This window comes from Diorhabda sublineata, chromosome X (assembly GCF_026230105.1).
Source record: "Diorhabda sublineata isolate icDioSubl1.1 chromosome X, icDioSubl1.1, whole genome shotgun sequence".
NCBI lineage: Eukaryota > Metazoa > Arthropoda > Insecta > Coleoptera > Chrysomelidae > Diorhabda > Diorhabda sublineata.
In genome coordinates, this window is record NC_079485.1 from 33,350,081 (window position 1) to 33,373,646 (window position 23,566).

Sequence of the window (23,566 nt, forward strand, 5' to 3'; positions counted from 1 at the left end):
ATATGTTATAAAAGGTACCAAAAATTGCGTAAGTAGAGTTGTGTTGGATTATCAACTCTATCTCATCATAAGTTTGACCGATAAAAATCGAATATTGTTTTTATTGAATCGATCCAATATTGTGATAGAAATTTGACCAATAGAAGGACAATAAAAGTGATGGCAGTGCAGAGATGCAAAGTATTGAACTACTTAAAAATATATATATAAGAAACAGAGATAGAAACATATCTATTTTGTATTAAATTGGCAAAACTGTGCTTCATAATATGATACACACGACCTTTCCCACTTTCAAAAGGAAACTGCCAAAGTGAATCAGTTTTTTCTACTAACTCTATAGAAAAATAGCTTGATGATGACTTTTTTGCAACAACTAAATAGAACAAAAACGTATAGTAACGCTTAGTTTACTTCATTTATAATTAGGGGAGGGTTGGATAATACCGTGCCCCAGTGTAACTACATGACTATCTATAAAAGCTGTGTATGCATCACATGAAGGCCCTTGCGACCGAGTGACCCCTCCCCGCGCGACAGTGCCCCACGGTCAGTGGTATGAGTTGTACGTCTGTAGAGAACTTTGCGTGCATTTCTTATAATTTTTCTGTGACTGACTTATCCAGGTATGTACTTCTTTTTATGGTATAAATTATGTTGTTGTAATGTATTTTGTAGCGTAATTTGGTGTTATTTAAAGTAGATATGAGTTTTATTTACCTATTTTTTGTTTTATAGATGGCTGAAAGTGTACCGAAAAGAAAAAAGGTGCCATGGAATCCACTTCAAATGCAAGCTGCTTTAGAAGCTGTAAAGAGTGGGAGAAAAATAAAGGCCGAAAGGCAACATTTTCCAAAGAAGATGAAAAGGTGTTAGCTAGCCATATTATTAAGTTGGCTAAATCTTTTTTGAAATCTCACAGCAACAGCTACGCAAATTGGCTTTCCTGAAAAGAAAAACTGAAATCTTTTTACGACTTCCGGAGCCAACAAGCATGAATAGAGTGTTGGGTTTTAATAAATTTGAAATTGCATTGTTTTCTCGCAATTTAGAAGAAATGACAGAGAAGAATGCTTATCCAGTAAAACGAATATTCAATGTTGATGAAACAGGTATTACAACTGTTCAAAGACCCGAAAAAATTTATGCACCTAAAGGATTTAAGCAAGTTGGCAAAATTACAAGCAGAAAACATGTTGTCTGTGCCATGAATGCATGGCACAGACAACAGCAATCATCCCACCCAGGTTTATATATCCACGCCAAAGAATCAAACCAAGTCTCAAGATTGGAGGGCCTATTGGAGCAAAATATGAGTGTTCAAAGTCTGGGTGGATCACTGAAGAACTTTTTGAGAAATGGCTTCGTCACTTTGCCCAATATATTACTGCAACAGCTGAAAACCCCACTCTACTAATTCTTGTCAATCATGCTAATCACTTGTCACTGAAGGCTTATCAATTTTGCCGGGAAAACGGGATCCATATGCTATCTTTGCCCCAGCACACTTCCCATAGGATGCAGCCGCTGGATGTCACTTTCTACGGTCCATTGAAGACAGCTTATCATATAGAGTGTGACTTATATATGAAAAACCATTCATATGAAAAAATTATTCATGATGTTTTGGCTTCAATATTTAACAAAGCTTATTTGAGAGTAGCCTCGATGGACAAGGCAGTAAAAGGTTTCGAAGTGATTGGCATTCATCCCATAAACCTCAACGTGTTTAATGATGATGATTTTATATCAGATCCAATTGTTGAAGACTTACCACACGAAACGAAAATTAATTCAACAATGACATAGCAACGGAAGCACTCTCTACACATGTTGCAAATGAAACCGAACCTGTTGCCAGTACTTTGCGTAGCAACATTTTAGAGATATTGAGTCCAGTGCCTCGAAAACTTCAGAAAATTAAAACACGTTCAAAGAAACAACACTCAAATTTTGACCGCCACTCCCCTAAAAGGACAACTAGAAGATAAGGAGAGAAAGACAAGATTAAAAGAAGAAAAAAAAGGTAAAGGAAAACATGTTAAAGGAAAAGCTTTAGCAAAAGGAAAATCTGTGAAGAGAAGAGTGTTAATTTCTAGCAGCGAAGAAAGCAGCGAGAATATTCCCCTTGCACAATTATGTAATGACGACGATGAAGATGAGATAAGTTCAGACAAAGAAAATGAGAATACTAACGACATATGTAAATTATGTGGTGAATTCGGACGTAATAATGAAATCTAGTTTCGTTGCTGCTCTTGTTCAACCTGGATCCACAAAGAATGCAATGGAAAAGAAACGCCAGAAAATTATATTTGCGACTTCTGTTAAGATTAATGATAAGATTCTGTTAAGATAAGCACTATACCTAGTTATGTACAAAGGCTGTGAATGTTGATTGACCTATGTATCGCCTATTATTTTATTATTATTTTAAATAGAGGTAGTAGGGCTGACAAAAGATATAAATGTTTAAATTTTTCTTAATGCTGAAATAAATTCTTACACTTTGCATGCTGCACGATAATAATAATATGTTATTTTCACTAATTGAATCTAATGATCTGAAAGTTGAACAATATTTATGATTATTAAATTTCACTATATAACGTAGGTATTTATTTTCCTTTTTCTAGACAAGCTGAAACACCAACACATCCGTCTTTGCATAGAAGATATGTTTTGTTTTTTGAAAAATATCTTCTGGCACCAAATTGACACAAATATCAATTTTATCTGAATTTCTCACAATTTTGTTCAAAAAGTGTCAATATTTCTTAAATAATACGAAAAAACTTCGGACTTCGAAGTACTTCACATTCCTTTGTACCATATACTTTTTAGTTTCCTTTGTAAAAAATGTGATTTAATTGTTCCTATTGAAAACTAACATGAAGGTAAAATGGTCGGATGTGAAAAAATGAATAATTAATAATTAAATGTTCTTATATTATTTTGTAAATTGATAAATAATACAAGTCATTTCCTAGACCTGTTGATATATTAATGCATCTAAATCTTCTTGATTTCAGGTCTCTTCTATTTTAAAATTAGTTTTTTTGATAATTTTTAAAAGAAAGATAAATTCACCTTGATCATGAATATCAAAATAGAACTTTGTTCTAATAAGAAAAATTAATTTTTCCTTAGTCCTTTCATCTCAAATATGTAGCAGTACTCAATCAATCAAATTAATTGTAGTTTTATTAGAATTCACAAAACAGTGCTATAAATTTTACATAAACTGTTAAGGTCCTTTTTATCATTTATAGCTTCTTCGTTTATATGAATGTAAACCATTTCTAATAATTCTCTTTTTCGTGTACTAGATTCCGTTTCAAGAATTTTTGGATCTTTATAATTAAATTTATGTTTTTTTTTGATATTTCATTGTTCGTTAATATAGTTTTATTTTTTTATTTGGATATTTGGATTTTTAAATGTTATTCTATGGAAGTTTAGAGGCTATTATAATATCATTCTGTATTTAAACAAACTGTATCGATTATTCTGTAATCTGAATAAAAAACAAATCGAACACATTCATGTATCGAGGTGCTTGAAGTAACTTGTTGAAGTTCCTAGTTGTGTTGTACAACACATAAAATCTAATGAAATACAGTTTTATCCTGTTCGCAATATATAAATATCTATTTTTGTCTTATTCTTAACTGGACCATTGTGTTAGTTTGGAGTACTAAAATCAGTGATTATACAAATTGCCTATTATTCTATTAGTTCAATAGAAAATAGTAATAGAAATATTCATAGAAACAAAATTTAATTAAACATTCGATCTGATAAATTTTCTGTCTTCTAGGTAATTTATCAAAACTTGTTTTATCTTTCTATTCTTTTTCATAATAAGTTTCAAGATATGTCTTCTTTTTGCCCGAAGTCCAGAGTGCCTATTCATTGTTTCATTGAAAAATTGTTCATACAACTCCACGGCCTAAATTCATATCTTCCATCATATACATTATAAGAATATTGAAAGGTATATTTCAAATTTAACAAATAATGATCAATAAATTGACAGATAGTTTTAGTTGGAAGAATTTATTTAATTATAAATCTCACTCGATGCAACATCCCTTATATTTTCCAAAAAAAAGCGATATATCAAAGCTATAATATCGAAAAATTATTTTCAATACACAAATGTATTGTATGAATAACTGAATGGATATGCGAAGGGTTCACCGAGCTTGTCTATCATTACATAGTTCTAAAAAAGTTATACAAAATTTGAAATTCAAATTGATATTTCCAAGCGTATGTTCTATGTTTAGTGTAAAAAATTGATTGATGGATTTAATGCTTATCATAACAAATTACAATTTGTCACAAAACTAAGAATGATAAGACTATAAATTGTCTATTTAAATAGAGATTATGCTAGAGAAAAAACAAAATAAAACTAAAGTAAAAATGTCAGATATATAAAAAACTTGACTAAGTTCTACATACTATTGCCGAAAAAATCACAATTTAGATTAAATTTATTGTTAAAAAATTCAGAACGTAGTACATTATTTATCCATCGAATCTAATTAATTTTTCAAATTTTCAAAATCCGAAACCGTTGGAAGAATTAAATATATTTGGTATCTGTATTTTCCTTAATTATGGAACTTCCGAGTTGTTTATTAATAATATACATCTATAGTCCTGTAGGTATTAATATAATTATGATAAATACAAATCAATGTCAGATACTCATATGATGAAACATCATCATCGTCGTCATACCAGCTGAGCAAAGGGCACCTGTCGGTGTTTCAACAGCTATTGTAAAACGATGAGGTGGCTTCCTCATGCGTCCAATTTTATAACGAGGGCTCTGCATTTTCTTCTGTTTTTGTGTATGTCTGTAGCTTCTTTTATGTTAAATTCATCTGTTACATTTTTTTCTTGATAGCTCTTCTCTATATTAAGAGGTCTATCTCTTTTCCTTTTACCTGTTGCATTATAATTAAATGCTTGTCTGATTGTTTTTTGCTGGCTTTAGTAGTGTATGATCTATCCATCTCTATTTTCGCTTTGTAATCTTCACGTCTATATTCTCTTCTTCCGGTATATTTCAAAGGTGTTCATTACTTATACTATTTGGCCGAAAAATTTGGTAGATAACTCCAATCGGCATCCATTGATAAACATTTGAATTTTCTGAAACATATTTCTATTATGCTATTTTTAAGTTTTGGCATCATATAACTCAACAGATACTACACGTTTTAGTTTTGTTGTTCTTGAGATACTCCTTGGAGACCATATTTTATACAATGAGAAATTGTTTTGTGTCAGGCCTATTTTTCTTTGGATATTATTTTCAGTACCCACTTATGTACCTATTATGGTGCCTAAATAGCAAAATTGTGGTCTATTTGTCTATTTCTATTCCTCCTTAGTATATTGTGTTTTCAGTTTCGGTGTTGCTGTGCCGTAATATTTTTCTTTGTTTTTGCTGTTCATATATTTATCTATTACAGTATCAAACGTGGTAGACGATAGACACATCCCTGTCTTGCTCCCTTTTCTATTTTGATTTGTTAGGATAATTGTCCTTCGTGCTATGCTATTGTTATAAAAAAGTTGTATTATTCTGGTGTACTAATAGTCCGTACGCTTTTCCACATTATTTCTCTGTTTATCGAGTTAACTGCTTTTTCGAAGTGTATAGAACCAAATATCTTTATTTTGTTCTTTTTTTGCTCCAATACTATGCTTACTGATGCAATACGGTCAATGCAAGAATTGACACTTCTGAATTCAGCTTGATTTTTTCGTATTTTCTTAGTTCATCGTTTAGTAGCTCTCTGATTCTTTCCATGATCCTACTCGCAATGTTCAGTAACGTGATGAGTCGCCTGTATTAGTTCTACTGGAATACCTTGCATTGTAATTGATTATTCCATGATATTTATTATACTCTGTTCGTATGTATGTATTTCGTTTGTATATAGTCGCTTTTCTTGTCTGGCACTTTTTAACAGTTTTTCAATTTTCATGTTAAATTTCTCTATCAAGTCTTTTCTTTTCGACACATCCTGTATGTTCAGTACTTGGTTTTTTAAATATTCTCCTTCTATTTCTATAGTATTCTTGTTCAGATTTATTGCATTTATGTGTTCCATCTTATTTCATATACTGAATAGGTTAACTTTTTGACTGATCAAGGAAATATTGGAACAGAGACAGATTCTTAGTTTGGAGAATTTGTTATGTAAAGAACTGATTTGATGTAAACTAACAAGGCTCAAAGAAAAAAAATATTCAAAACAAAAATTGATTTTACTACAAACAAAACGACCCAAAAGCCAAAATGTGTTAAGCTATTGTTCAGAATTTGAGCTGCAATACTCTTTGCTCTGGGTTTCTTCACACATATGTCTGGTTACAGATCCGTATTTCCGTTAATTCATTTTCACACAATCTATGATATCAAGTTATGAGATGCAATGTTTGATTATATTGCATTATAAACCGCTATATTAAAAGCCAAATTTTCCTGACTTTCTGTATCTACCGATTCGAAACATCTGACACTCAAAAATAGTATAAAGTTCAGAACACATTTTAATGTTATTCAATGAGAGGTGCTGAGGGTATTGTTCTTCTCTTAAAAGTCAATGGTTGAATAAAAACGACATTTAAATGGATGAATTTTCCTTTAAATCCTTTCTGAATTCAAAGCATAGTCACTAGAAAGAGTAATCTGCTATTTAATATGAATCATAGTTGTGTTGGTTGTATATAGAAAACTATTCGTTATATAACTTCATAACAAAAAACCTCTTTTGGAACAGTGGATGAGAGAAATCGCTTTTACTGAAAAGTTAGACAGTGAAAGAAGGAGTTTTCTATGCTAAAGAAAATTTCTTATTTATATGAGTGAATACAAAATCCTCGTTTATTGAAGTATTAAATTGTATATGATACACTGACTATCACTTTCCTATTAATACTTGGACATTTATCTCATGACTACCCAAATCAATTTTCATATAGATTGAAAGCTATCAGAAATTCTTCATTAATTCCAATTTACTATGCAAAGACAAAAGTCCTTTCTTAACCAAATTTGTCTCATGTTGAATCATGACGTCTTTTGAAGGCTAATTCCTGTTAAGTCACTGCTAATTTTCATGTTTGTTGGTCCATAGCATATAAATAAAGATTTTTGTATATTCATTAAACTTTATAAGGAGGAAGCCGTTATTTTTAATCTGTTTGTTTGTTTGTATGTCATGTTTTTCGTATTTCTTTTTTTCTTTTAAAACTAATACAATTGTTTATTATTCCTTCTTGCAGTAGGCAGTAGAAAAATAAATAGAAATCAATGTAGATTTGTTATCGTTATGTAAAATAACACGTTTCAAACTAGAACTGTCAATAAAAAAGATGCAATCATTTCTTTCAATCTAAAAGTATTTTGGTACACTCTTTTTAGAGGTTAAGGTCTATGAGATTATTCTGATGATGTTTCTATTCAGGAAGACGAGCAGGAACGTGTAATTCTTAAAATTGTATCTATTGTTTCTTATCATGCTTCTCATATTAGCGTAATAAGAATAGAACTCACCATTACAGTATCACAGGTCATTTTATATCATTTGTACAGACATAGGAAATTTTCTGTTCTGCATACGAAACGTGGAGAGAAGATTCATTATAAGTTCCTAAGAGAAGGATGAAATAAGCTAGTGAAAATTTTTTCACAATGAAATAATTTTGGGCTTTGTTTAAGTATATCAGAATAATTTATGAAGCTATGTCTGTTTGTGGGTGCTATTGTTTTAGTTCAGTCTTTTCCTACTTTACTAAAGAACACAAAACTATCACAAAACTTATATAAGAGGTGATAAAGTTGTTATAAAAAATTGAAAAAATTACTAATTTAGAAAATGGAATCAAACAGGGCCGGTTAAACTATTTCAGGTACATATTTGACTACTTATATTTTAATTCGAAGTAAGAAACGTGCTTTCTTAGTTGTCAAAGTTATTTTTATTTCTTTGTATGTGGCTAGAATTAGTAAAAGCATTAATCAATTTTTTATCTCAAAAACTGGAAACAATCGAAAAATCTAGTAGTATTTTTGAAATTATCATATTAAAATGTTCAAAATCACTTAATAAAATGTTGGCAGGAACTTTTTTTATTTAGCTGAACTGTTTAACAGCATTTTGAACCGCCCAATATATTATAAAATAAGTAATTCTTTTTTACTTTTTAGTTACTTCACTTTAGTTACTTTTGTTTTAGAAATTCATTACCGTGAGGGTGAAAAGTAATTTATGGGAGTATTTTGAATAAATATTCTCAAATATTCACTTCTACACTTTTTAAGTGTAGATTAATGTGGTAAACAATATGGTAAAAAAGAACTTGGAAACTTCAAGCGCTACGCGGTGGATCTCGTTGATTCACTTATAGATGGATTTAAATAATGAAATAGTACACTTTTAAAGGTAAATTGAAATAGTTTTAGTCAGTAATCAACTTTAAATTCGTATACTCGTATAGTACATTTGGAAACGAAAGGAATAAACTGAAGTTGAAGAATAGCGTATAAAAGGAATTGACACATTTATCAATTTATTAGTTGTTCTAAGGATACAAATCTGTTTCTCTTTCCCCTAGTACTTTTATTTGATCGATCCATTCCCTTTCTCTTTTTCTTTATCTCTTCTACATATCACTTCACCTATAACTCCTTTTGTGATTTTTTTAGTATTTTCTACGATATTCTACGATTTCCATTACTTCCTAAATTCATTATTGTTTATATTTTTCTTCAATACTTCAATTCAAATTTCTTTCCAAATATTTCGTTTGAACTTGTTTATGAAAGCTTTTGTTTCTCTGATAGCGACCAAGAAATATCTCATAAATATGTCCTATTTCGGACAACCTGATTTTTTCATTGTAATAGTCGACTTATTTTATTAAATCCTCCCGTCTTTTGATTCTTTTATTTCTCACTTGGTCTGGGAAACTGTCGCTCTACATGATTCTCTGGAGGTTACAGTCTGGAAATGACAGTTATTGTATAGTTCATTTTTGAGAATGTAAACAACGAAATCATTCAGATTTGAGTTTTTGATTGATAGAAACTCTAGAAGTTAAGAGTCAGTAGAGAATCATAATTCCTGCTTTCTATTTGTTCCAAGATTCCCTGGCCTGTCTCTTTCTCGTCTCACTTTTCATATACTTTTCACCTATACATTCTCATTATTCGTTATCATACTTTTAATTCTTAGATAATATTAACTGCATTTATTTTTCTCCAACAATAATAATTGTCTGCACGGGGAATCTTCATGTATTCTTCTTTTTGCTTGTTATTGCGTCTAATGAGTTTTCAAGTTCGATATAAATATTGTTCATATGTCCTCTTAAGCATATTTTATCAGCTCCTTCACCTATATAAGAGTTTTGCTAACTACAAAGATTTTTTATACATAACAATTTTGACATTTTCTAAGGCACTCAATTTGTGTGAAAATTTTTAATTGCAAATCATTTTTTATACAAAAAAATTTTTTTATGAAATGTATAAAATCTATATATATATATATATATATATATATATATATATATATATATATATAATATAAATTAGCATTAAACAAATATCTAATTTCTGTTTTTCACTCTATTTGTGGATATAAGATATTGATTTGGTATTGTTCAAAATACTAATTGAAATAATAATTATTCCAGACGTAGTAAAACCATCCGCTAACAAAATTTCGCAATAATGTAGATTAAATATCACACTGTCCATAGCATGACATTTAAAGGTCGCTGTTTTCCAAGCCGTTGAATAGATTCAAAGCGCTAATTTTATCAAATTTTAGTACTTACTGTACTGGATGTACTCCATAAAGTATAGAATTATCAATTGCTCGACTCCGGTAATTATTTTCCTATTCGCTTATGTCTAGTTAAAAAAATCGTTACTCATTTTTTAATAAGGATATTATTAATCATACTATAATCAAAAAAGTTCTGGGATCGCTCAAAGAAGAATTATCCCATCTAAAATTTTAGTACCGATTTCAAACTATTTATACTATTTTTCTACATCACCTTCTAGTTTTAGTCTTCTATTTCCAGCTAGTTATATTTATAATTGTTAAGTCTTTTAAACTTCGTTATTCTATCTTTGCTTTGGTCTACTTTTTTCTCAATCGAATTTCTATACCGCTCCATTTCAAATATTTTCAATTCCTCCATATTTACGTTTCGGAGGTTTGCATTTTACCAGAGTATAACATTTTTTAGTTCTTTCGAGGGTGTCTTCTACCACCATTTCGTTTCCGTATATGGGTTTCAGAATTTACTTTTTCAATTGTTTTATTGTAGCATATAATGTTATTTGTGTTTCCTTGATCATGTTTTGATCTCATTAACGTCCATATTCCTACATATATTCATACTCGGTTATAATGTTATGAACTTAATGCAGTTGTCCTTTCCGACTATTATTACTTCCGAATATAGTAAATCTTTGTCTTTTTCTTCACTATCTACCACAATTTTTAAATGTTGTTACCTTTTGAAGCTCCTTTTTGTTGTTTCCTACAATACTAGACTAAACCGAGAATCTTTTTCTCCAAGACCTCGTTTGATCTCAAAAAATTTTTTACCTTTTCATGCTACTTTTCTTTTGGGTATTTCCATTATTATTTTATATCATCTTTTTTTGGTATATCCAGGCTACTCATAACTTGGTATATTTTCCAGTGATATTCAATGTATTAATATTCATGTTGCGTGATTTGAAATTTTTTTAAACTGAAAATTTCGTTAGTTATCGACTGAGTGCTACAACAATCAGCCTAATAATCTCTGTAAAGGTATTTATATTTTTCTTACTTCTTATTTTTAAAAAAAAGCTGAAAACGATATTAATAAATCATTAGGAAATTTACCGCTTCACGAAATCGAATTGTTTCAAGAAAAACAAAATAAAATCGAGCTTTATTATTATTTTTACAAATATGCCTGTTAATTTGGATGTTTTTGTGACATGTAATTGGACAACTTTAACTGATAAATATTCTTCAGAATAAAATATATTATTGGTTAATCACTAGGTTATTTTGCAGCTTGATATAATTAGTATGTGAAAATTTCATATATGTTTGAGACATAAATCTAAAATAAAATTTATTCAATAATAGATGATGTTTTTGTCAATTAAGCGCTTTAGTTGTCATGAAGGAAATAAAGTGTCAGTGGAGCTTTTCGAATTTTATTAAAGGGCAGAGAGCTCATAATTTTGATCAAGAAAAGATTCCTCGTGGAGTATTTTTAACCTGACGGAAGCAGGTAACCTTTATTTCATTACAAATATCTTTTTTTACTCTCAACACAAGAAACTGAAAACCATTTTGTTAAGGCGAATTTCCATAAAATATATAATATTGTAATTCGATAATCTGTGTGTAAAGTATTGAAGAATAACTGAGAAAAAAACATGAAAGACGCAGAAGGCAATACTTTTTGTTATTTTTCCGGCAAAAAGGGGTGTATACTATATAGAAAGACAAGAATGACAGGGTGCCTGGTTCGGCAATACTCGTGGTCTGAATAGTAATGATATTCCTACTTAGATATGGTTACACAACCGCTCCAACGTTAAATTTCAGGGACTATCTATATTCAATTCAATTCAATTAACAAATTCACAATGAATATTTGAACTCATCATCATCCAAATAGTTCATTTTATTTATTGATATTATCTAAAAATGACGGATTATCATTGCTATTGATTCCAAAACATATGTGGCTAGAGCTGTCTTTTGAAACAATGTTATTGGGTGGGCTACCCGGCTACACACGGTGAGTTTATATGAGATATGACAGTTGGAATACTAGGAAAGATTATATATAATATAAGAGGTACAGAGTTTTTTTTTGGAAATATTTATATTGCAACTACGATACTTTTATTCACAATACTCGTTCATAAAGAACATTTTTCAATTTATTGTCCAGAATATATATACTGAGCATTTCTTAACTTAGATTTGGAGAGCAAACTACTTGAGAAAATCAAGACTCTTTGAGGTTAAAGCAATATTTTGGATGGATTGCATTTGCAGACTTTCGTAGTAAGATTTTGTCACAACTCCTGATTCTTCAATTCGTTCATTACGTTGTTATTTGATGTATTATTATTATTTTTGTCCTTTCAAACAAAAAAGAATATTCAACAACATTTCAAAATATTCCGGATTTTCCTGAACGTTCAAACTCACGATGAACTTTATAAACTCTGGAATATTGTGTAATTGCCTCATTTACTCTCGAGTATTCTGGGCTGTCCTAAAGTTTCCATCCATAGATAAAAAATCGAGTGCCTGCTTAAAAATAAGGAATAGAAGCGAATCCATATAAAGTAAGGATTTTGAATTTCTGTAGCTAGATGATTCAGATTTGTACGAAGATTGGAATATTTCACTAAAATCTTTGGAATAGTGAATAGAGTTTTAATTTGAATACTATTGAAGGTGGGTATGAAATAAGCTGAACAAAAGTGATTGATAACATAAAAAACTACCATATTGATACTATGAATCCATTAGATGTTCTACAAATATGCAACTTGACGAGTTCACATATTTATGACGTTATATCTTAATGTAAAGTTGCATATCTGGAATAACGTAAAGGTCGAGCTGCTAGTCACTACCATTGCCGCTAAGCCTTTTTTGGTCGATCACTATTCCAGTTCGGGCTCTGGCCAGCATTTAACCGGCAATGGCTTGAGTAAGATAGGTTACTGACAATATCAACTGCTGAATTTTAAAAATCTTTCAGTAGTTTACCTCTTAGAAAATTGAATTAACTGAACAATCAATATGAAATTCATATTTGACAAAAGGATTTTATTGCAGCAAGACGAATTGTTATATCTTACAGATAACAACTGAATAACTTACAAATTTAAGAGAATTTTATAGCGTATTAGGACTTATAACAACACCGAAATGTGGATAATTTTTTTACCACGTATTCTATACGCATGTCAATTTTAATATACAACAGTCAAAATATTCCAGCCTTTAAAGAATATTCAAAAATATGCAACGCCATATAACATTTTTTTGAATAAAGAACAGTTTGCTGGCTAGTTTATAATCAAATTGGAGGTTGAGAATTATTTTACTTCAATTATTGTCGCTTACCAATCTTTTCAAAAATAGCAGATACTTTATCTTCCTTTCCATTACTTTTGAAGTATTATCGAGGAGACTTTTATGTAACAAGTGTTTCGCAGTACAACATAAAAAAAAATAATAAAATGTAACACATTTTCCAATTAGTTCTATAAACTCAGCTGTTATTCTCATCTTCAAATATTCCTTCTAGGAAAAAATGTAGATTTTATATAATGTGGATAATGCTATTAGTCGCGTCATTTTTGATTTTCCAAACTATTTCCTATTGAAAGATCTCTTATTTTATGACGCAAGTTATGTTAATGAACATTGTTTATTGAGCTTCATTGCATAACGCCGACGAGGCACTTTGCAAAACGTATAAATATTGTAAACTTATAATAGTATCAGATTCTGTTTTGTCAATGTATTGAATAAACGTTTCTCAACGTGTATGTAATTCGTTTTTAAAAAACGCCTTCTCGAAGTTCAGTAAGTAATTCACAAATTTTATAACTTATATTTTATTCATTGAATGAAGATCCAATAAATCCTTTCCCAAGAATAACAGCCTAAACATTTATTTCCTTTTGATACTGCGTACTCTAAAATATTGCGCATTTCCATCGTTTCAGTAACAACAATTTTGTATAACATGTCCACATAATAGTGAAGCAATTATTATGCAAAATATTCTGATTACAAGAGCCGTTGCACAAAAATTAACCCTTCTGTCTAAAAGCTGTGAGACATACCGACTACTAACTAAAATAATTAGCTTTTTTCTATATCTAAAACTTGGGTATAGTCACCAGACTTCCGAAAAAAGATCTAAGTTGAAGTGTTTTTGAAACTGTGGTTGAACGAGGTATTAGTCATCCCCCCTACAATTAAATATTTAGGTGTGTCTGTTCTCGCTACAGGGCCCATGTAATTTATTTAAAAAACAGCCTATAACTTACATGGTTACAGTGTTACATGGCTTGCTTTGAATATTTGTAAATGTTTCATATGGGCCAAAATATAATAAAGGGGGGTTCGTTTCGAAATTGACATCTTTTGCAATTACTGGATATACGAAATATCGTTCTTTTGGAATCTTTCAAGAATAAGAAATTGATAAAAATTGATTCGGAGCATAATCATGATTAAAGCTCATGTAATGAGCTATTTCGGATTAATTTTGAGTAAAACTACCTTTAAAATATGAGCACAACTGGGTATATGACAGGTTTTTAATAGTTTATTCAGTTTTTGATTATAGTCTAGTCAACAAGTTTAAAAACGTGAAAAATAGAAATCATTTTCGGATTTTGGTGCAGGTAAGAAATTGCAATTGTTATTAATGAAATAAGATTAAAAAATGTTTTTTGGTTTTTCGTTAATAACTCGTAATATTTGAGCAATTTTAAAACAAGCTCGTTAAATAGGAGGAAGTTCCTGATGAAAAAGTCCTAGCTCTCGGAATTATATCTCCATAATTTATAATTTCAATTTTACATTGAAGGTTGGTCTTAGTAGGTACAGCTGTTACGGTATGCGCGTGCCGTCGCTAAAGACAGTGCACCAAAAAAAATAATTTTTTCATTACATAAAATGTCATTTTAATAATATAAAAAAATTATAGTATGTTAACAACCGAACGAATCGAGCACCGTAGAAAAAAAGTACTATTTTCTATTATTTAATTGTTATCAAGAATTCTTTTCCTAGTCTCCACATGTAGTATCTAATGAGCAATAGATGCGAAATTAATCTTGAGAAAGAGAAATTCTCTATATAAATAAACTTGAATGTTCTTCATCGAATCTCTAATAGTTTACAAAATATATCAATTTTTTAATTGACAAGTCAAGAAGGTGTTATATTTATCGTATCATATAATATTAGAAAGAATTACAATGAATTTAAAAAAAAATTGCTATTTTTTATAATAAGCAGTTTTTAAAAAAATTTTCCGCTATAGAAAAAAATATAACATTGGGCAATATTTGTTTATAACAAGAAAATTAAATACACCACAGCAACCTAATCTACCTATTAAAGACCAAGACGGAAAATGGATCAGAAATAACAAAGAGAATGAGTTTGCCGAGAATTTATCAAATACATTCAAGCTGATTAATAGTAAAACTAACAAAGAAGATATGGAAAAATGAATGATTACTTAGAAGCCCATTTTCAAATAGATAAACCTATAAAAAATTATATTCATCAAGAAATCAAAGAAACGATTCTAAAAGAGATTAATCCCTAAAAAGCCCCAGGATATGATCTCATAACTGGCAAAATTCTCCAGAAGCTAACAAGAAAAGGAATAAAATCAATTCAACAAATATTCAATGCAATTATTCGACTAACATATTTTCCCCATCAATGGAGAGTTGCTGAGATAATACTGCTCCCGAAGCCTGGCAAAAATAGAACAGGACTGAGTTTGTATACTGCTCAACAAAAACATTATTTCTCATCATTTTCAAATAAAAAAAAGTATTATCATAATTCTTTTATGAAACATTAGTCTTACTTGCTTAATAGATTTTTTGTAGTAATGCATAATATACTGATATACAACAAATTGAACTCAAAAACACGCGCACGAAATAGAGAATTTTCCCCATAGGTCTCCTGCAACAATTTATAGCACTCAGTTTTTTTCAGCTCAGCGGGAAATTTGTGATAGATAGATAGTTGCTCCTGTTTTTCGTCAGACATGATTTTCGGATCGAGCAAAAATACGTTAGTTTCAAACCGCTACTAGAAAAATACTATAATAGTGACGGAAACGTGTTTTGGGACGTGCGTGGATAAGATATCTAGATACCCACTAATGGTTTTTTACCCCGCCCGTCTAGGGCACCCTCTAGGTGGCAGTCTCGTTATATAATAGCCAGACCTTGTACATTGGTGTGAGAAGTGAGATTCAATTGGGAATTTGTGCCGAAAACTTTACGGATAAAGGAATGGAATGAAATGAATTTTCATGGTTTCCAGCTGCACTTTAGAAATAGAATCATTAAAATGGGTTCTGATGAGGTATTCCTTTATCCATTAAAGAGGTAGAAGGTATTGGCATGTGTACAGGAACATACTGGCACGAAGTGAAACCATGATAGTAGCGCGGCTACTGGGGATCATGGAAGAAGGTAGATCGGTTATGAAAGAGCCATGGAACTTTGAAGGGAAGGTTGGCAAAGGAGTACAAATTGGAAAAGGATTAGTTATGTCGTCGAAGGAGATCCTAGTGTAAACAATTACACAATCCAATCCAATCCAATCGAAGCCAATTAGCTCGCAAACTCATTTTAAGTTGGACCGACAATACTGAAGATTGATATCAAAAAATCTAAGAGCGAATTATTTCCAGGAATTGAAGATCAAAGACTATCAAGGAAGAAAAACAATGACGATAATTCGTACATTAAACGTCAAAGCCATGAACTGTACACTGTAATAGGGATGCATCTATTTCACGAGAAATCACCAGCATTATATTTTTAAAAATTCGGCAATTAAGATCCAAGAATGACTTTTACTGCTTTTCTGTTTTTCTTTTGTATATAGAAGCTCAATAGACTTTAATTACTTAGTTTTCGGTTTTCTGAAGTTGTTTTGACTTAAAATTGAGAGCAGTTGGAAATAACTATAAAGCTAACTCATTTGAAATCAAATTTATTTAAAGCTTTTAACCAACGATATCTGTTCCTAATGACAAACTCATAAAATAAGGTGCTGTCTTTAGACGCAAGCTTATGAACACATTCCGAAGTCTGGCTATTAAATAACGATACTGCGCCCCTAGATGGCGCCCTAGACGGGTGGGGTAAAAAACGAATAGTGCGTTGGGTATCTAGATATGCTATGCACGTCTCAAAACACGTTTCCGTCACTATTATAGTATTTTTGCAGTAGCGGTTTGAAAAGAACGTATTTTTTTCTCGTGACGAACAACAGTAGCAATGTATCAATATCAACTTTCTTGTTATGTTGAACAAAACTCCGACTGATTGCTATAAATTGTTACAAAAGGCCTACGGGGACAATTCTTTATCTCGTGCGCGTGTTTTTGAGTTGTGTGAGCGCTTTTGTGAGGACTGAGAGAGCACTGAAGATGACCAGCGCCCCAGGTCGCTCTGTGACTGTTTTAACTCCGGAAACGGTGACCAAAATCAATCAAATTGTCCAGATCGTCGAATGAGCATCCGGATGATTGCCGAGGCTCTAAACGCCGACAAAACACATGACAAAATTCAATGCGAAATGGTGCAAAAAAAAACTGACTCCTGACCAAAAGTTCTCGCGTCAACAGGTCTGCTCAGATTTCCTTGAAAGGTTAGAAAAAAAAAAAGATCTGCTTTGAAAGGGACCCGATTTCAGTCGATGGAAACTGCAAAATAAAAACGGCACTCGCCAAAAAAGACTTTTAGCATTACTTCGATCAATGGTAAGGGGAGTATATTGAAGGGGAGCATTCGAATGTAGAATAATTTTTATAATAAAACCCTTTTTCGTAACCATTCTCGTTATTTAATAGTCAGACCTCGTATGCATATAAATTACAAAAAGATTTTTTTCCTTCATAAAAGTAACAATTTCGTAACCATAAAACAATTTTATGTTACTTCACGTGTCATAAAGTAAAGTCTCATAAAAATGTATTTCGAAAGCAATAATCGGAAGCTACGGGACTAAACGAAAATAAATATATGTAAAATAGATGTCCAACGTTTTCTGGTAATACTCAGAAAACTTTCACAATCTCTTTCATGAGACCCATGATGGCTAAACTCGAATAATTTCAGACATTGTATTTTTTATGGAAATTTTGTTACTCAAATGTATACAGAGTTATTCATTACATACTACTCACCCTTTTTTATGAGAAGTTTCATGATTACGGCTGAATTAGGTTTATAATTATTAGAACTATAGTGACGTGTCAATTTTAGGAAACTACAAATACAAATCACTTCAATGAGTTACTTTGTGAATTATGAAATATCTGGAATTGGCTTTTCCTGATTTTTTTACTTATATGTGGAAAAAAGACATCCTAAAGTTAAATTCAGTCAGCGTCCAAATGGACTAACTCTATACACTATACACGCTATACACAGGGTATTTTGGAAAAAATTGTGGGATAGTCCATCTTTGTTTTGAGCACCTTAAATATGTGTTAATTATATTAAATATGGTGTATTAACCATGACTGATATAGAATGGTTTTAGAGAGTATATATTTCGCACAATTTGGGTGCGTGATCGGTTTCTTTTAGTTTATTCGAAAAATATCAAGGAATACCGTTGCAAGGCCTTACATTGTAAAGCCAACATTTTCCCCAAAAATTATCAATATTATCGATTACAATGGTCATCACAACGTACCTATATGAATCCAGTTTTATACATTTGGGATGTCTTAAAACGCAATAGAAATCAAAGAACAGGGCGATGTGAACATTAATAAGGGTATGAGTTACTCATTTACCCACTTTATTCTTTTAATTCAACCTCGAGTGATTATTTCTTGTTTCTATACCTGAACAAATGACTCTGAAAAGATTTTATTATATATATAAGAAATTATTTTTATGAAAGTTTAATTGTACAAATTTTCAATAGTGTGAACTTAAACAATTTACCTGCTGTACAAATGACCCTACTTGTGTAAATGTCCGCGGTAGAAGTTAAACAACGACCGATATCTCTTGCAAACAGTGAGAAGCTTCTCCATTTGTCTACTATATTACTTTTATGCTATTCATCACGAGGTGTTAAGGACGTTTATCGTTGTTTCTGTTTCATCTTACGTTCATTATGTCAGCCTGAGTATATTAAGTATCTCCAACAACCGCATTGTTGCCATACCCCACAAACGGTCGCTTTCTGTCATTATTTCCCACGTTTTCTCCCTTATATCTAGACACTTTCTATATTCTGCTCTCAACACCAATCACTATGTATTTCCACAAATGAGCGGAGTACATACCAACTAAATATATGGAAAATTATTTTTTAAACGTTTGTCTATTGTCAATAGAACAAATATTTGATTTTTTAAATATATGTATATTTTACAGTTCTTCGAATGTTTGTTAGTAAAAATTTAGTCGAAATTCACCCCAACATGTAAGTAATTTTGTATGTAATTCCCACGATAACGTCTATTGACCTCAATTTTAATAATTTGAAGCTTAGTTTTCTGTTCTAGACTGATTTGTAACTGGTTCTCTGCTTTTAAAAGTGACCATATAAACTCATATGATACCGAGACACTTACCATTTAAGTGAGAAAGCTAATCAGCTATATAGCTATATCAACCGAAAACTTGCTGGGATTTAAAATTCAATCAAATGTTGTGGATGGAAAAAAAAGTGGAAGCAAAGAACTACAACCGATGAACGTGCTTCTAAGCAAAAATCGTTTTTAGACTAATAAGGTCATGTCCACAAATAAAATAATAACAAGACAACATTATGCTGATTTGCTTCATGCGTTATATTTATTTATTACGGATACGTCATTCTTCTTGGTCTTGGATTGAGCCATAGATACTCCAAAGTACTTTTCTTTCTCACGAGTCGAGTCTCAATTCGTCTCTAGAAGTCATTGCTCAGGTTTCAGAAGCATATATAACAACTGGCTTAGTACTGTACGGTGGATCCTCTCTTTTTTGCACTTCTGGGCAGGTGGAAATTGTTTCTATCATTTACTCTCTCTTGTATCACAATTGCAGTCTTGATGTTTGCACTTATGAGAGAGCCAAGATATATGAAGTTGTCAACATGCTTGAAGTTGTAGTTATCTACCATAAACGCTGCCGTGTCTGCGTGGTCTCGGCAGCACGACGCCAGCATGTACTTTGTTTTAGCTCTGTTGACACTGAGCCCAGCTCGATCGGATTTCTAATTAATAGTTCGGAAATCCTCCCTTCGCTCTACTTCTTTTCTGCTTGGCAGGTTAACATCGATTGCGTAGGTTACCTTCTGTCTTAATCGGTTGAGTAGGACTCCTCTTGGGTTGATTTGCAGCCTCCTAAATATTCCTTCCAAGGTCAAGTTATACAGAATACAAGAAAGAACATTTCCTTGCTTTAGACCTCTTCAAACGTTGAATCAGCGTGATGTTGTGCCGGCTACCTTAACCTTGTTATTGTTGGTGTTGCATAGGGTTACGACCACCAGTCTTATTAGCTTGTCCGACATACATAAGTATAATCAGTGTTTCATGAAGGTAGCTTCTTTTCACACTTTTTACAGTTGCCTAAAAAGACAACCCAAACAACAAGCTCTACAACATTCATGTGGTCAATATAGTTTTATTGAGGTGGCTTGTTATCCTCGTTGAAATTAATTTGCTTGTTAACAATTGATATTTGAGTGAAACTCATAGTTTGAATGAGGTTTAATAATTCAATAATAATTCCGTAGGCAACTTGATAAGAATTTTTTGAATGAATTTTTTCAAATGAAGTTTATTAAACGTCTTATTTACCATTAATTGCTGGCTTAGATTTAGTTTTCTCTTATACCAGTGGCAGCTTGATAAGGGGACTTGCATTTGAATTTTTTTGGAAAATATAAGGTTCTGATTACTTGAAATTTGTATTTTGGAAATGTGTTCTTCATTTTAAATACATTTCCTTATGATCGCTATAACTTTTAAAAGTTCTCACGTTTTATTAGTTAGAGCTGTGGTAGAAATTATTGATCCCGTTCATAATATATGGAATATGCTTGATAAATACTACCCCAAATCGATAGACCTACGCATAAATAATAAATTTGATAGCTCAAAGTAACTGTTTAAAAACATTTAAACAGCTACTATAGTTTTAAAAATTTTAAACATTATTACAAACAAATGTGTTACTGTTTCAAAAGCGAGTTAAAGAGTGAATTTTATATGATGGCTCTTGAGAATATCGGCGATCTTGCTGATTTTCTGAGAATTTCGGCTCATGGAAATTGACTGTGGGATATGCGTCGTCAGTATCTTCTTATGGGAACCTATGTTAGGTAAGGCAACATATATAAGAAATGTCTAAGCACTGGGGATTTGAGAGAAGTTCTTGAAACGAAAATAGGATTGATTTTCAATCGGTTGGCTGGGATTTCTTGACTTCTAAGTCCGATGTTAATGTTGTATTTTGAGGATGTTGCAACTGTGGCATCTATGTCGGGGAACAAGTTTGAGTATTGCTGCTCATTGGTTATGGTGGATTGGTAGGTGATAAATTGGCAATTCATAGGTATCTCGATGAGGAGTAATAGAAATAAAGGAGTATATAGTAAATAAAGATAGTGTAATTTCGGTCCTTATCAAAATTTATTCTGATATTGACAACTCTGTTATACCATTTAATACATCACTTTCTGACGAATAACAACAGACAATTTTATTAACGTTTTTTATTGTTAATGGATTATAATTCAAACTTTCACAAAAAAGCAATTTTAATCATTATATTATATTGATTTGCTTAAAATAAAATAATAAACTGGTTTTTATTGTAATAGACAGATTCTTTGATTTTACGTTTACCAATACTTTTTAGGGTTCTTTTTTCCAACATACGATTCTGTTAAAATCATTTTTGTATTTTTTTGGGGATATAATATTCTTTTCCATCCTATCAACGAATTCCTAACTTTTCTATGTAATTAAAATCACTATTTCATCAAAAGAATCCTTATTTTTATGTTACAGCTCTTTTTTTTGGTGTTTTAGGTTTTTAGCTACTGTTTATATATCACATAGTATGCTGAATATTACGTTTTCTATGACTTATTCGAATTTGATATTCACTAAAATAATTTGATAACTTATCGAATGCAAATGAAAGGTGCAGTGATGTTTACAATCTGTTTTGAACTATTTTCCATGTTAAAATTCTTATTTACTGTTTGAAAGCCTCAGTTATTCTATGCAATGTATAGGCACTTTTATATCGTTCCATTACTCTCAACTCAATTCCGTATAAATAAAAATTTTAGAAATCTCTTGATCTCGGTTATGGATTTCTTTGTAGATTTCAAGACGATGTATATCAGATTTATATGGCCAACTGGTCCTTCACCTCACAACAGTTTTTTTCAATTTTTTCATTGAAGGCTTATCATTCACTGATTTCAATACATTAAAAAATTCTCTGGATTAAATTTTGATTCATACAAATATAGAAATAGGAAAGTTCATGCAGAATTTTTTCTCTTTTACATAACTTTCTTCTTATATAATAATATCATACGCTACAGTTGATCTATAGACTGTTTAGTTTCCGTTTTTCGTAGAATTTCTTAAGTGAGATGTATTACCGTAAAGTAGTCAACTAACACATGTGGAACTCAATCTCCATCGAATTATCATCAAGTACCAAGTTGTGAGATAGTTATAACCAAAATTCCAAACATTATAAGCTCAATCGCGACTTTGAAGAAGTATCAAACGGTTTTGCGTTTAATTATCTGAAATCTGAAATATAATGAAAACTGGCTTGTAAATCTACTATTGCCTGATTGTCGTGTTAATTTACAGTTGAAACAATATCAATAACGAATTCATTAAAAACACTGGTCAAATTTGTGTACGTTTGGTAAAAAGGATACCTCGAATGATAACAGATGCAACAAGGCTTCATAATTCAAGCGGGGTATAAAAGGCGGTTATCTAGATGGATATAAGAGGGCTAAAGCCGAATAAAGTCTTCGAGGGTAGAACAGAAACGACCAAAATCAATCGCCACATTACATTGTTGGATAATTAAATCAAACAGCCTAATGTTTCACACAAAAAACCCGTTCCTAAGAAGATCGAAATGATAATAATATTGAATAATTCATGAGTTGAAGTGATTCTGTATTTTATAACAATTTTATTTCAGCCTATTATAAGACTGTAACAGTGCAAGAATTATCCTTGAATATTACAGGTCGCTATCCATGATTCACTGCTTCGCTTGATGTAAATAATTATTATTTTTGGTATATATATTTTTAACTTTATATTGAAATTTGAGTAGACAGTGTTGTAAGAGGGAAGCACCTGGATAAGGGTACGTGAACTTATTCAACTAATATAAATCGTTTGAGAATCTATCAAGACATCAAAATTTACTTAATATAGATGACAATTTTTCTTTTGGAAAAGTGGAATCCTTAACAATTGTATCATATATAAATTGAGACAGTTATATTCTATACAGACATTATGTAATTAGTTATTGGTTGAAAAATGAGATAACTATAAGATGGAAGGAACTATCAACAAATATTATGAAAAATTAATGGAAAAAAGCTGTTTATGCTCAGAAAAACTATACATAAAAATGAAAAAGATACTTGAAAAAATTCGTACAAAATCGAGAAATTTCATGAATGCGATA